Source organism: Muscardinus avellanarius (assembly GCF_963383645.1).
Source record: "Muscardinus avellanarius genome assembly, chromosome: X".
Classification (NCBI taxonomy): domain Eukaryota; kingdom Metazoa; phylum Chordata; class Mammalia; order Rodentia; family Gliridae; genus Muscardinus; species Muscardinus avellanarius.
This window is the reverse complement of record NC_137792.1, coordinates 25862521-25877937: the sequence shown is the minus strand read 5'-3', so window position 1 is coordinate 25877937 and position 15417 is coordinate 25862521. Positions and strand designations below refer to the sequence as shown.

The window sequence follows — 15417 nt, the reverse complement described above, 5'->3', positions numbered from 1 at the left end:
CAAGATGCTGGGATCTGAAGCTCCACAACTACTTAACTCTTGGTAGTAAAGTAGGTTTTATTCAAAGCCATTTTTAATGGAAGATACATGAAACTTTGTTTCAAATCTCCGCCTTTGAAGAACTCAAAGGCAAGAGAAGATTTTATAGGAGAAGAGGTGACAAGTAGACAAGGAAAGGATATATTTTAAGGAGCACTTTATTGAGGACATCATGATGAGTACATGCACTGCTGTAATACGATTTTGTAGGAGAAGAGTGAGATTGGACTAAATTCTGAATATATCATGGGAAAGTAGGAATTTGTAGCCCAGGATCAGGGTGGGGACCAGTGTGTTAAAATGATTAAGAGGATCCAGGCGTGGTGACACAAGCTTGTAATCCCAGTGCTTGGGAGGCTGAGACAGGAGTATCACACAGGTTTGAAGCCAGTGTGAGGCTCTCAGCAACTTAGTGAGACCCTGTTTCCAAATAAAGTATAAGAAAAAGTTCTGAGGGTGTAGCCCGGAGGTAGAAACGCCCCTGTTTTCCACCATCAGTACCACAAAAAAAAATGACTAAGAGGAAAATCAGAAATTAGAGGAGATTCTGGCTAACCCAACCTAATGACATTCTTGCTGAAGAAAAGCTAAGATGATCAGACATCATTCGGGGGATGATAGAGGATAAAGAACCCATTACATATGGAGGGTGAGCACATATTGAGGATGATCTGATATGAAAGGGAAGGGCCCTTGCCAAACTGATTTTTCAGTTCTTTGTTACAACTGGATTTTAAAAGAAAGTACACAAATAGGCCTATGAGAAGTTTATGAATCCTGACTGAAGTTTGGTCAAGCAGAGACTCTATCATCATTTTTATAAACTCAGTAGTAACTATTACTTTTTGACTAGTATCTTTTATTTAGTAGAAATATCTTCATTAACTCACATTACTAGACTGTCTGCATCATATAAGTCATTATAATCCATTTTATATTCCTGCTTTAATTGCATTTTACATATTTGTAGATTCCTTTATCTAAAAAGCCGAGACAAAAAGACCAAAAGTTTAAGTTCAAGGCCAGCTTTGGCTACTTATTAAGACCCTGTTTCAAAATGACAACTAAAAGCTGGATGTTGTGATGCACGGTTGTAATCCCAGCATTTGGGAGGCTGAGACAGGAGGATCGCTGTTCACAGACAACCTCAGCAACTTAGTGAGGTCTTCTGCATCTTGATGAGACCTTTTTTCAAAATAAAGAATAAAAAATAGGAGTTGGGGTGTAGCTCAGAGGTAGAATGTTCCTGGGTTCCAACCCCAGTACTGCAACAAGAAAAATGACAACTAAAATGGATGGGCATACAGATCAGTGGTAGAGTGGCTCTGGGTTCAATTCCAAATACCACAAAAAATTGATTCATATCTAAAATTCTTATCTTAAATGTTTGGAAAAGTTGTGTTTTAATGTGAATAAGACAAAGACAGAGAGGTGTGCTCCAGCTAAAATTATTTTATTTTCAATGTGTGTTTCATTTCTTTCACTTTCTTCTTGATTTCTATATCTACCTTTCTGATAGTTAACCCCTTAAAGACAGGTGACAAGGTGTAAATCATAGGTAAATATCATTTCACCAGTGGAGTGCAAATTTTAGCCTGCTCAATAAATGGTGTTCTCCTGGATTTAGTCTGACCATCAAACTCATTAGTAACAATAGCCTTTATTTGGAAATAAAATTTTTAGCTTGAAAAACTGTATAGGACAAGTAACAACATAGCCTATGCATTAATGGTGCATTGGAGGTCTGACACCAAGACATGGCTTCTGATGCTCTAGTCAACCTGCACTTGAATCATACATTGTCCCAGTAATCAATTTAGAGAAGCCATGAGTTCTAGGAGCTCTTTAGTATCTCCACTTAGACAGTACATAGTGTCCTCAAAGATATTTGACTAACTCTTATTCACCAGTGTACCCACATCGAATTAATACTGATCTTTCTTTACTTAATAATCACAACAAGAAAATACAGTTACTTGGCCCAGTATACAAAAACATCAACCAGATTTTCAATTATCCTGAATCAGTATATTCTTGAAGTCCTTGATTTAGTGTCTTTAAGAGGAAAGGTCATAAACTCTTTCCTCACAACCAGGAGTGGCTTTGTGCAACTCACAGGTAATAGCCTATTCCTCTATTAAATATAATATTTCATTAAAATGTGCCACTTCTCCGGGCGTGGTGGTGCACGCTTGTAATCCCCGCGCTTGGGAGGCAGAGACAGGAGGATCGCGCAGGTTCGAAGCCAGCCGCGTGCGCTGGCTTAGGAGACCCTGTTTCCAAATATAAAATGTAAAAAGAGGTCTGGGAGTGTAGCCCGGAGGTAGAAGGGCTTCCAGGAACCCCAGTACCACCAAAAAAAAAGTGCCACTTCATTACAATAATGAAATATATACTTAGTGCTCACTATCTTCATTTGTGGAATATATTTAAGAGACAGGATAAAAGCTTCTCCTGACACTAATAGATCCTTTGACTCAAGCAAAGTAACTGTAGTTTTTGTGTTCCCCAGAATACTTTTTTTTTTTTTTTGGTGGTACTGGGGTTCCTGGAAGCCCTTCTACCTCTCGGCTACACTCCCAGACCTATTTTTACATTTTTATTTGGAAACAGGGTCTCCTAAGCCAGCGCGGGCGGCTGGCTTCGAACCTGCGCGATCCTCCTGTCTCCGCCTCCCAAGTGCAGGGATTACAAGCGTGCGCCACCACGCCCGGCCAGAATACTTCTTAAATGTTGAAAACCCACATTACATCTTTGTCCACAGCCCATAGGTGTTTTTCCAAATGGGTGTCTACAATTTGGAATTCAAAACATTCTTAGGTGTGTTAATGAATTTTCTTAAGCTGCAAACCACCATTCTGACTGTTGTACATAGTTTCAGAGTGTTATGATACTTTCCTCCTATAATGTGTTCCAAATCACAGAGGGGAGAGGCAGCTGCTTTTGCCCTTTCTGAAAACTCATTGGCTTTGGATCTCTGGGCATATTCTGAGTTTTTTACTTCTGGCATGCTGATTTTATTTTATTTTTTTTTTAATTTATATTTGGTGCACTGTATTCATACATCATAGTAGGATACATACTTTTGTAGACATACATGCACATTTTTCCCAGTCAACCCCCACCCAATCCCCACCCCATTCTCTCCCTATCCCTCCCTCCCATGCTTGGCTTAGTAGTTGACATCTAGTATTATGGCAATTTATCTAAAATTAAAAATGATAATCTCACATAACAGTTTCATTTGTCTGATACCAAGCTTTTGATGACTTAAAGATAACGTTTCAATATTTCTTTTTGCTTTCTTTCTTACCAGAGAATATTTTTTTTCTATTTTTTAGGTGAAACTATCATATATTTATGTATTTATTTTTCAGAAAAAAATCTATCCTAATATGGAATATGGAGTCTAGGTACCCAAAACGATCTTGAAAAAGAACAAAGCTAGCAGATATATATTTTCTGATTTCAAACCATATAAAGCTACAATAATTGAAACAGTGTAGTACTATTCTAAAGGCAGATATATAAACCATTGGAGTTAAATAAAAGCCTAGAGCTAAATTCTTCCCTATATTGTCAAGTTATTTTTGACAAGGTTTCCACGAACATTTGGTGGTGGAAATGATAATCTTTTAACTAAATATTGTTAAAAAATAATAATTACATGGAAAAGAATAAAATTGGACCCTTACCTAATCCCATATACAAATATTAACTCAAAATAGATAATAGACCTAAATATAAATCTTAAGACTATAAACTTTTAGGAGAAAATCTGGGTCATAAAACCTCACAACATTGAAATTGGCATTGATTTCTTGGTTATGATTTCAATGACACAGGCAACAGAAGAGTATACAGACTCCCTAAAAAATAAAAAAATAAAAAAATTGTATATCCAAAGACAATGTAAACAGAGTTAACAGTTACTAATAGAATGGGATAAAATATTTCCAATTGCTATATCTGAAGGTATATTAATATTCAAACTAGAAATCCTAAAAATTAACAACAATAAAGGTAAACAATACCATTTAGAGATAGGTAAAAGACTAACATAAATAATGAATCTCCACAGATAACCAATCTTAATTGTCTGTTGGATGGAAACTCTTGTTTCTCTGGTTCTGGTGTGTGTTACCTATTTCTTCTTTGTAGTTAATCTCTTTGAGTATTTTCTGTAGTGCTGGTTTTGAAGACATAAATTCCTTCAGTTTCTGTTTGTCATGGAAGCTTCTTATTTCTCCATCTAATTTGATAGAAAGTTTTGCTGGGTAGGAAATTTTTGGCTGGAAGTTGTTTTCTTTCAGAGTTTGGAATATGTTACTCCAAGCCCTTCTGGCTCTCATGACTTGGTTTGGGAAGTCTGGAGTGATTCTAATTGGTTTGCCTCTGAATGTCACTTGGCCCTTTGCTTTTGTTGCCTTTAAGATTCTCTGCTTGGCTTCCACATTGGTCATTTTGACAATTATGTGGCGTGGGGATCCTCTTCTCCGATCCTGTCTAAAGGGAGTTCTATAAGTTTCCTGGACCTGTGTATCGACCTCTTGCTCTATGTCTGGAAAATTTTCTGCTATTACTTCCTTGAAGAGATTGTTGATCCCTTTGGTTTCACTTTCTTTTCCCTCCTCTATTCCAATTATTCTTAGGTTAGCTCTCTTAAAATGGGCCCATATTTCTTCAATATCAGATTCCTGCTGTCGGATATTTTTTTCTAGATTAGAAACTGTGTGTTCATTTTTGGATTGCTCATCTTCTAAGAGCGAGATTCTGTTCTCCATGTGTTCTAATCGGTTGTTTGTGCTTTGAATTGAGGCCTTTACTTCATTAATTGCATCCTTTATCTCTTTTTGGCTCTCTCTGAGTTCTTTTCGAAGCACCTCTATTATTTCTACAGTTATTTTCCTGATTTGATCTTCTAGAAATCTCTGATTTTCAGTTTTATCGGGTTCTGATGTTGTGGCGTTGTGGGCATTTATTGCTCCAGTATTTTTCCTCTTTCCCATGATTTCCGATGTTTGTGCCTTCTCTGGGTTCTTCCCTTGGGTCACTATGACTTCGCTTAAGGTGTTCTGGATCTCGAGTCAGTAGTATCTCAGACCCCACTACTCCTTTACTGGGTTTTATCACAGAGTCTCGGACCCAGAGAGTCGATAGAGGCTGTTTTAGACTGTGGGGGGTGCCAGGTTGGGCGTTCTCCTATGGTGTGATATCTCTGCCACCGCCCCTCCTCCACTGGGTCAAGTCCCAGGGAGTACAGTACTGGGATTTCTCCTCTGTGGCCCGCAATTTGACTCACTGTTCTTGAGTACGCAGATGTAGCTGTACTGGCCTCGCTGAATTCGCTGCTGCTGCCTCCGGTGGCAATATGGCGCCGCTGCTACGCCCTCGGCTATGGGGCTGGCGTTTTTCTTCTTGATTTTGATTTCTACTCTGAATCCCTGCAGCGTGTGCTGAGCTCCGCCACTGGGAGCTTTAGATGCTCTCTGCGCGGAGAAATCCCGCCTAGCTGTTCCGCAGTGGCTCACCTCGGCTTGCTGTAGCCGTCCCGTGAATTCGCTGGTGCCTCCGGCAGTATGGCGCTGCTGCCGCGTCTGCCGCGTCCTCGGGCACGAGGCCGGTGTATCTCCTCTGTGGCTCTGTTCTCAGTCCGCTTTCTCTCTGGAGCCTGGTGATTTTTTGTTTCACTGGTGATGGTGTTTTCTGGCTATGAAAGGCGCTGATTTTGTGGTAATGGAGATTTGTTGTTAGCGGGGCTCTTAAGCCCCGCTTTTCTCGGTCGCCATCTTCCCGGAAGTCCTGGCATGCTGATTTTAAAAATAATCCTTCAGAATTATTTTTTGCCTGTGACTGTATCCAAGGCAAAAAAAAAAGGAACATAAAATCATATATATTATAACTTGAAAGTTTCTCCCAATAATTCTCATGCACCTAGCTTGTAATCAGAAAATACTGGCCTGGGTGAATAATTTAATAACTTACCTGGTTCTTTATACATCTTTGTCCAGCTGCTATCTCTACTCCCTGTCTAATAAATGATTTATTAAGACTACAAAATTCTTCTGCTTTAAGGTATGGGATTTTAGTCTTTATAACCCTCTGTAGCTCTCTGCTTAAAGAAATTAAACTTATTTTTCAATTAAAAACATGCAAAAATGGAATCTTCTCTGCTAAACTTTATCAAAAAAAACAAAATAAAGCATTTAAACAGTTTTGAGGGCATGCCCATTTTTTTAGCACAGATAAACTGCCTTTTTAAAAAATCATAGGAATGAATTAATATAAGGAAAATAAATGTATAAACAGCCCCTGGCTCCATTTTCTAGATTTAAAGAAATTTTATTTGGCTTTGGTGGCCATGGTGACCTCTGAAGCAAAGGACCTCAGGCCCTGCCATTCAGTTCATTTGTTTTCTCTGGTCAAATTCTGAACACCTGTTAGAAAAAATATATGTAATACCCTCTGCGAGCCTCAGTTTTGCCTGCTTGGCACTTCATGCTTATTGATGAAATGCAGCTAGCTGTGTAATGAAACCCAAATAAAAAAAGCCTTAAGGGCTCTGTTCTAATACATTGTTTATGCTGGAGTGAAAATTGACTGCACATCGCTTGGTTTGTGCAATTTACTCCCGAAATATTCCTATTCAGGAAATCCTGCAAATAGCAATATTCATCTTGAAAATCACCTCACAGAACCCTTAGCAAGCTGAGAAACATAATCAATGAGATCGTGATGTAGAGGGTGAAAATTAGGCATAATCACAGCCCTTTCCCATCAGTCAGCCTACTAGAAGGCATGCCTTTGAATTTTGATTTTCAAATGTACTCTCAATTTAGACAGAAAATATGTTGATTTCAGATTTCACAAATGATAATTGAATGCTAAGATCCAGGGACTAGTTTAGAAATTCTATAAAGGGTCTTATGTTTTTAATCTTTAATGAAGGCTTTAAATAATGAGTTAGAAGTGTACTATTTATCTGACATGAAACTGCCTAACTACTGCTTTCTAAACTTTTTATTAAAATATGAGGTGGGGGTGCATAATTTTAAGTTTGATTTCACTGATGGAAATACTTTTATACTGGTAATAGGAAAGGTTTGGGAGGGTTTTTTTTTCTTCCCCTCAAGAATGGCTTTCCTTCTATAGTCTATAAATAAACAAAACATGTTGCTCTGCTGGCTCTTCCTTACCATGTAAGAAACATAAATTCCCATAATGTCAGATCCACAAACAAATAATAGAATTATAATGACTGTTCATTAAAGAAACCAAATACCAAAAGCTCTTGCTGCATTTTCTCACATGGCTCTGAGTGTGGTCCAAGAAAAACTTCACTGGACAATTTAACTGACCAGAAAACCTTTATTCAAAACTTTTGCAATGGAATAAAGAGATTGAACTCACTTCTGATTAAAATGAAAAGGAAGAGAGCTTTTAAGTGCTTGGCGAGTGAGTGGAAAAGTATTCAACTGTTGGGAGGAAGTTGGCCATTTTATAAGGTTTACTAATTGATGCTTATTGAAGTTAGATTCCTACTATCCCACTGAGATTGGCAGATAGGGGCACTAACTTCCTTGATGATTATATTTCAATAAAAAAGTTTCTGATTTTTTGAAAAAGACATGCCTAGAATGTAAAGCAAAAGAAGAGGCAGAGAAAGAATGTATAAAAGAAATATTTCTATTATATTATATTAAAGCAAATGCTCTAGAAAAATGGTAATGAGGCCTAGGTCAAGAACCTGTCTCAAGTTTAGTCATGGTGAGGGCAATGGGAAGACCATCCTTGCCAATTCTTTTTGTTTGTTTTGTTTTAGGGAAACTAGGTCTCCCACTAAAATTTAGGAAAGGTGGTTTACATAACTCATTTCAGTAGCTCCCTGATGTTGAAGAACTTGTTGATCCAACTTTGAGACTTGATAGTAGACAATACTGGCAGGATGGTACAAGCAATGAGATATTTTTTTAACTTTTTTTTGTGGTACTAGGGTGGAACCCAGGGGCATTTCTACCTCCAGGCTATATGCCCAGACCTATTTTATACTTTATTTGGAAATTGGAAATGGGGTCTCATTAAGTTGCTGAGAGCCTCACTCTGTAGCTGAGGCTGGCTTCGAACCTGTGTGATCCTCCTGTCTTGGCCTCCCAAGTGCTGGGATTACAAGCATGTGTCACCACGCCCGGCGCAATCAGACATTTTGAGAAGGGGATTTCTATGAAGTTAAGAAGGCAAATAAAGATTAAGGAATAGAGCAGACTACAAATTCAATTTCTGAGTCAAGAAAGCAGCCAATTAAAATATTTCTAGATGTTGGTTGGACTGAAAGTGTTCTTTGATGATGTGTGAGGATGGCATTGGCTTTCTCCCAGATTTTTTGGTTTCCAACTTAAGTGCTTTCAATGATTGCATAGGCATTAGAGAGATTTCAGTAAGATCATCTACAGACATAGTTGTTTCCTTCAAGGAAAGCATGGGAATGTGGGAATTCAATGAACTTCTCAAGTTACCTACACATATGCAGATATAACTTGAAAGTTGCCCATGTGTAAGTTTCTCTAGTGATGATTCCTTTACAGTTTACTCAACTCAAACAATATTAGTTTACAGGGCTTCTTTAGGTACTGTAGTGAAAGGGCAGTTATAAGACAACTTAGAATCTCAATAAGAATCTGGGCAGTCTGGATTTAGATCTCAATGACAACAAATCAAAGGGTGGGGGAAAATTTGGAAATGATTATTTGGAGATTTATAGAAAATATTGAAGGAAAGCAGAAGTGAAGATTGGTAAATATTAGCAAATACATAAGACAGCAGAATCTAGTTCAATATTATAGGTAGGTAACAAAGGCATGTAGTTTAAAATAAAATGCAAAACAAGTCAAAGAAAATGAGCAGGACTAAAACCTGATAATCAAAAATGATACGCTATACATTTTGTTGAAGTATAAAATTTATTTTTACTTTCACCCTCCTTTGAAACAAAGATAATAAAAATAAAATTATTCTTGTTTACAAAACAATGCTGACATCTTTACTTACACAAATGGAACAAGTATGGTAATTGACCTTTTTTTTTTTTTGGTGGTGGTACTGGGGTTGGAACCCAGGAGCCTTGTATCTCCTGCCTACACTCCCAGACCTATTTTATATTTTATTTGGAAACAGGGTCTCTTAATCCATCTGAGGCTGGCTTCAAATCTGCACGATCCTCCTGTCTCAGCCTCCCAAGTGTGGGGATTACAAGCATGCGCCACCACACCCAGCTTGGTAATTGACCATGTTAAGTTTACTTTGCTGGAAGATTTCACAAGGAATCTCAAGGTGAAAATGTCCTAGATAAACATTGTACAATATAGTACCTATAGTTAATAATACTGTATTATATACTTAGAAATTTGATAAGAGAAATATCTTGGATTAAGATTTCTTATCACAAAGTAGTAGTAGTAGTAGTAGTAGTAGTAGTAGTAGTAGTAGTAGTAGTAAGTGAGCTGGAGGGAAACGTCTTTTAGATCTAATAGATAAATTTGTGATATTGGCATACATTGCTAAACTCTTTGCACATTAATTATGTACATAGCATTTTGTTTCTCAATCCCACTGCAATAAGTGATATTAAAAATTAAAATTCAGAAACTTTTAAAAGATCTCTAGATTGAGAATTTAAGCCTCAAACTTGAAATCATATTTTACCTGCCATTCCTATAGATTTAGCTAAATTATCCCATTCTTCTTGTCCCCCCCAAATACCCTAAGCTTCCAGGCCTACCAGAGAGACATTTCTTACTTTGTAAGTAAGAAACTTTGTAAGTCATGTACCATGCCAGTTTTACCAAGAGAATTTTATAAAAATTGACTCTGTAAAATTAACTAAAATTCCTTCAAACTACCTAGTCACATTTGATTCTTTGAACATGATTCTCAAATAGGACATTCTGGTCAAAATCTTTGTTATATAACAAATCTTCTCAAATGTGTTCTGTTATAAAGAAGACACACACTTATTGGACCAATACAATAGTTATATTGCTATAAAAATATAAGTATTTAGTAAGAATTTTTGAATCTTGTGATCAGTCAAGGACAGAAAGATAAATGTTTCATTTTGTTTACAAAAATATGACTACTCATTTGGCTATCTTAGTCTATTTTCTCTTGCTATAATAGAATACCTGAAGTAGTAATTTATAAAGAACAGAGATTTGACTCATGGTTCGAGAGGCTAGAAAGTCCAAGAGGCAATAGCACTGACATCTGGAAACTACCTTTTCACTGTGTCATAACAAGCAGAAGGCATCGGATTGTGAGGGGGTCACTTTTCTAACCAGCTCATTATCAAGATAACTAATCCACTCCTGTGATAATCACAGTAATACCTAATCACCTCTGTTAGGCCTGAATTTTGGGGATTCATTTAAACAAGTACTAACAATGTTTTTTTACACAATTCAACATATTAAGTAAACATAATTATTTTTAATATTTTAAGAGAGCAAACACTTGGATATTTTTCAAGTCAATTTATCTCTATTTCATTTAGGTTTTGACTCATGGAAAACAAGCTATCACAGGTTGTTTAAAAATTCTAAAAGGCTTGAATAGTTGGCTAACTAGGATCATGGGTCACTGTGAAATAATGCATTGCTTACCTATTTTTAAAAAGTGGCAATAAAGAATTTAAAAATAAATATAGGAGGTAATATAACTATAAAAGACTTTAGGTCTTACAGAAGTAAAAAAAACTCTGCTTTCTTAAATAATCAAGGATGTGATCAAATCAACTTACACTATAGAAATTATTCTGGTAAGACACAAAATCTTTGTTTCTTTGACAGATAACTAAAAAGGTAAAGATCATAAAAAATTTATGAGCTCTTATTAAAAGCATAACAATAAAAGAGATGAATGTTCTAATTAACTTGACTATAGTAATCATTTTATTATATGTACCAAAATTATGTCACCTGAAGCATATATAATTTTTATTAAAAAATAACAGACAAATAATCCAAGAAAATTTTGTCATTTTAACAATGAGCAGACTTATCTTCAGTATACTGTTAACACTAAAACTCATTTTAAGAAGCTTAGAAATAATTCCATGGCAAACACTGATTATGTAACATAAGAATCCTATACAACAAACCTTCTATAGTACTTAGCAGATTTTTTATTACACTTTTTCATTTGGGAATATTCAGTCATTTTATTTTACGACAAAACAACCTATGTAAATTACATAGGTTTCATACAGTGTTCTTTTTTCCCTTTTTATATGTAGGAGTTTTGTTTACATACATTAGTTGTATTTTTAAAACACTGATGACTTATTTTACTGAAAAAAACAAGTAGATGATGGTGAATTTTCTGTCATATACAAGTATTTCATACTATGTTAGCAAAGTTTATGAATACAAATTGACATTACATACTCAGTAGGAGGTCTTTTGCCTTGATGTGGAATCTCATGAAGGCTATGAGCTAATATTTAGATGGGTAAATGAGAAGACATGTAGCAGCCCTCTGCTCTATGTGTTTCTAAGGCCCATCTGACAAGATAAAATTTCTAGTTTATTTCCAATTATCATTTTCAGCCTCTGGTAGTTACTCTTGGTGTTCCTGTTTCTCTGCAGAGCCTTGATTGAGGGCAGGAATCATAAATCTTGAGAGACTGGGAAGTTGAGGAACTGAAGCAGATAGAGAAAGGTTTGAATGGTTTGTTAAGAATGGAGAGAGGAACAGAGAAGGTCATGGTTTGAGAGGAGATGTAGAGAAGAATTCAAGTGAGAATTCAAGTGATATTCCCCTTATGTGAACACCTGGGAATATCAAAGGTGGTAGAGAGGAAGGGAAGGGGAAGGTACAATGAAGAGGTCTTAGATGGGCCAGTTTAAGAAGAGCCTTTGTTTCCTAAGACACCACTAAATTTCAAATCAGTTAGTAAAATTATGCTGAGAAGGAGGAAAGAAGAGTTAGTATCATAGTGATAGAACATATAATATAGAAGGACTTTTTAGAGAAGAATCAGAAGAGTGAGAATGTTCCAGGGGGAAATAAGGCACCAAGATAACGAGCAACCAAGAAAGGAAACCTAAACAAGACCTGTATAAACAAAGTGCGACAGAAAAGATGTCTCTAAATAACAAAGAACTAAAATTTATCTAAATAAGATCTCACTGAAAATTTTTCATGTGCCAAACCAATGGTCTATTTCGAACAAAGAAACTTGGTACTCTAATAGTCTCAAGAGTATACTCAAAATCTATAGAATCAAGATCTGCCCTCATCATGGAAGCATTTATCTGGAGCTCTGGATAAAGAGTTAGACTCACCAATAGCTTCCCAATCATTTAGTCAGGAGGGTAGGGAGAGTGTTCACAAAAGCTTTATCTAAAGTTTCTCTTGTATCCCAATTACTCCGTGGCTTCCACATATGAGAGAAAACATAATAACTTTTATTTTCTGTGACTAATTTCACTTAACATAATCTTCTCCAGTGCCATTCATTTTTCTACAAGTTACATAATTTTTTTCTTCCTTACAGTTAAGTAGAATTATTTTGTGTATATCCCATAATTTTGTAATTCATTAATCTGTTAATGGACACCTATGTTGGTTCCATAACTTTGATACTGTGAATTCTGATGCATAACCATGTTTATAGCAATAGAATACCCCCAATTTCAAAAGAAAGCAACAAGTTGGTCCCAGAAAACCATTCATGTAAAGATACCTAATGTCCATGAAGGATATGAGGAATCCCTATTACCGTGGCATTCACACAATTCTGTTTATAAGACTCTAAAAATAGTATAGAAAAGTGAGTATCCCCTTTCACATTTTAAAGGTAACATCTATTTTCCACCCTAGAATATTATAAATATTGACATTTAAAGGGTGTTACATTACTCTTGTGAATGTATCCAGTGGAATCCAAATAGCATAGCAATATAATATCTATCATCATCCACTTAAAAATGCATGAACAAGCTTATCTTTAATAAATAGAAGTTTTATGTTATGCCTTTTTCTTCCTTAAATCATATTTCCATTCCACTTCTCCAAAGAATTGTATCCTAATACAATATATATTTATGCTATAAAGTCTTTTATTAACCACTCTATCATCCTTCTGTATGACAAATATATCTATGTGTACTTAAATTCAATTTCAAAGACAATTTCCTGTGACTGCAAGGCTCCACATATTTTAAAATACTTTAGATTGAGCTGTTTCTACAATTATTAATAACAGATATATACCTAGTAATACCCAGATAATGTAGATATATATTTAGCTTTGACAAATAAGTAAACATACTCAGTATATTTTTTGGAAATGAGTTTATTAATAAGGTAGACAGATGAATATGTGATAGTCTCTTGATTTAAAAAAGGATTTTAGTTGGCAGTTTTTTGAGTTGTGCTTTTATATGGCAGAAATGTGTCTTGAATATGATGACCACTGAAATAGGGCAGGGAGCTGGGTTATAATTTTGTAAAACTGGGGAAGGAATATCATTAGAAAATTAGAAGGGCATGTCTACCCAGGGACAAACCTAGTAGAATTTCTTATATAGGCTGAGAATCTGAGAACTGTTTCCATTTACAGAAACTCTTCCCACATTTCCCTAAGAAATCCTTCATATACCTTCAGAGGCATACCCCAGTCTGAATATAGGAACTGTAGGAAATATTGACATTCTATAGGCAGAATGCAAGAAACCTCAGTCCATGTGGTTAAAAACTTGTTAATCTGCCAAAGTACCATCCAGTTTATCTCATCACAGTCCAGGCCTTTAACTATTTTAGTTATTCCTTCCAACTATATAATCATTTCCCTGTGACTCAGGCTTAACTTTATAATATATAAAACCCTACTTATTTTTTACATGTGCCACTTTGAGGTGCATTTCCCCCATCTTTCCCTTATGCCATCTATTTTTTCTGTGTGTGTGGTACTGGGAATGGAATCCAGAGGATTTCCACCTCCAGGCTCTACTCCCGAGACTTATTTCATATTTTATTTGGAGACAGGGTCTCACTAAATAGCTGAGGCTGGTTTCAAACCTGGGCAATACTCCTGTCTCAGCCTCCCAAGTACTGGGATTATAAGCTTGCACCAAGCTATGCCATTTATATTTAGGAAGTAGATGCAGGGGTATAAATCCCTTCCCCAGGTTTACTCAGATTTATCTTAGGTTTAGCATGTCCCATATTCTGATACAGACCTGAGCAAGATAGAGAACACATAAGAAACTACCACCACTGGGGTCAGTGTCAAGAACTTACCTTGAGGCAGTATGTCTGGTTCACTTCTAATTTTTTCAGTTACTGCCTTCCAGGGAACCCAGTATCCTAGCTACTGCCTCTCCTATTTTGATTCTGAATTTTCTTCTTCCTACTAACATACCTCTCAATCTGAAGCTCCCTCCCCACAAAAAAGTATACCAGTTCTTAACCTCAAAATACTTGACCAAAGACTTACTAAATTTGCCAGCCCCAGTTCAGTTGATAGTAGAGAAGAAGAGAAAAGGATATATTATGGTTTGGGTTTAGAATGCCTCCCAAAAGCTCATGTTAAAGGCATAGTCTACAGTGCAGAAAGGTTTAGAGGTGGGGTTGGAGGAGCTGAGTCAGTGGGGACATAGGAGGAACTTTAGATGAATAAGGAAAAAACATTCATGAGCCAAGGTGACCTTAGGGCCTATATGTGCTGTCGAACCCTCGGACCCTCTTCTCACTCTCTCTGCTTTGTCTACCATGACTGAAAACACTCTTTTCTGCCATAAACTCTACCAGCATAGCTTCTTCCTTGGATTTAGCCAAATATAGGCTGAACCTCTAAAACTGTGAGCTAAATAATTTTTCCCTCTTCTAAGTTGTGCTTGTCAGATAATTTGAATACAGTGATGAAAACTCTGGCTAAAACAGGATCTTTTGGTCTTGACGCTATCATATAATGTCTTAAAATATCTAGAAGTTTCTTTTCAACTTCATATTTGATATATCTTCCTTCTATAATATTCATCTATGTTATCAAAAAACTATAAATGTACTAAATCCTAAGAGCACTATAGCATATTGCTAGAAACCTCCCTCTATTTTAATATCAATATCCTTTGGCTAGAATTTTTAATTAGTTTTTAAAACTCTGATTGTTTTATTCCCCACCTAGTTCATATACATTTGAAGCCTTTCTCAAATGCATCACTGACATGCACATGAAATTCATTTACATGTATTCCAATGAACCTAAATAAAATAATGAAATTTCTGTTTATCTAACAAACCACTTCTTAACTACCATGTTATACTATTGTCTCTCTTAATTTGCATAGAGTTGAGTTGATGTATAAATACACTCAGTGT

At 36.1% G+C, this 15417-nt stretch overlaps 1 protein-coding gene across 2 annotated transcripts in view; it reads left to right on the top strand.

Annotated features, from left to right (window-relative positions):
• DMD (dystrophin) overlaps positions 1-15417 on the top strand; it is a gene marked incomplete at both ends in the record, with an annotated part of 2101015 nt that overhangs the window by 1288425 nt on the left and 797173 nt on the right. The window lies entirely within an intron of this gene.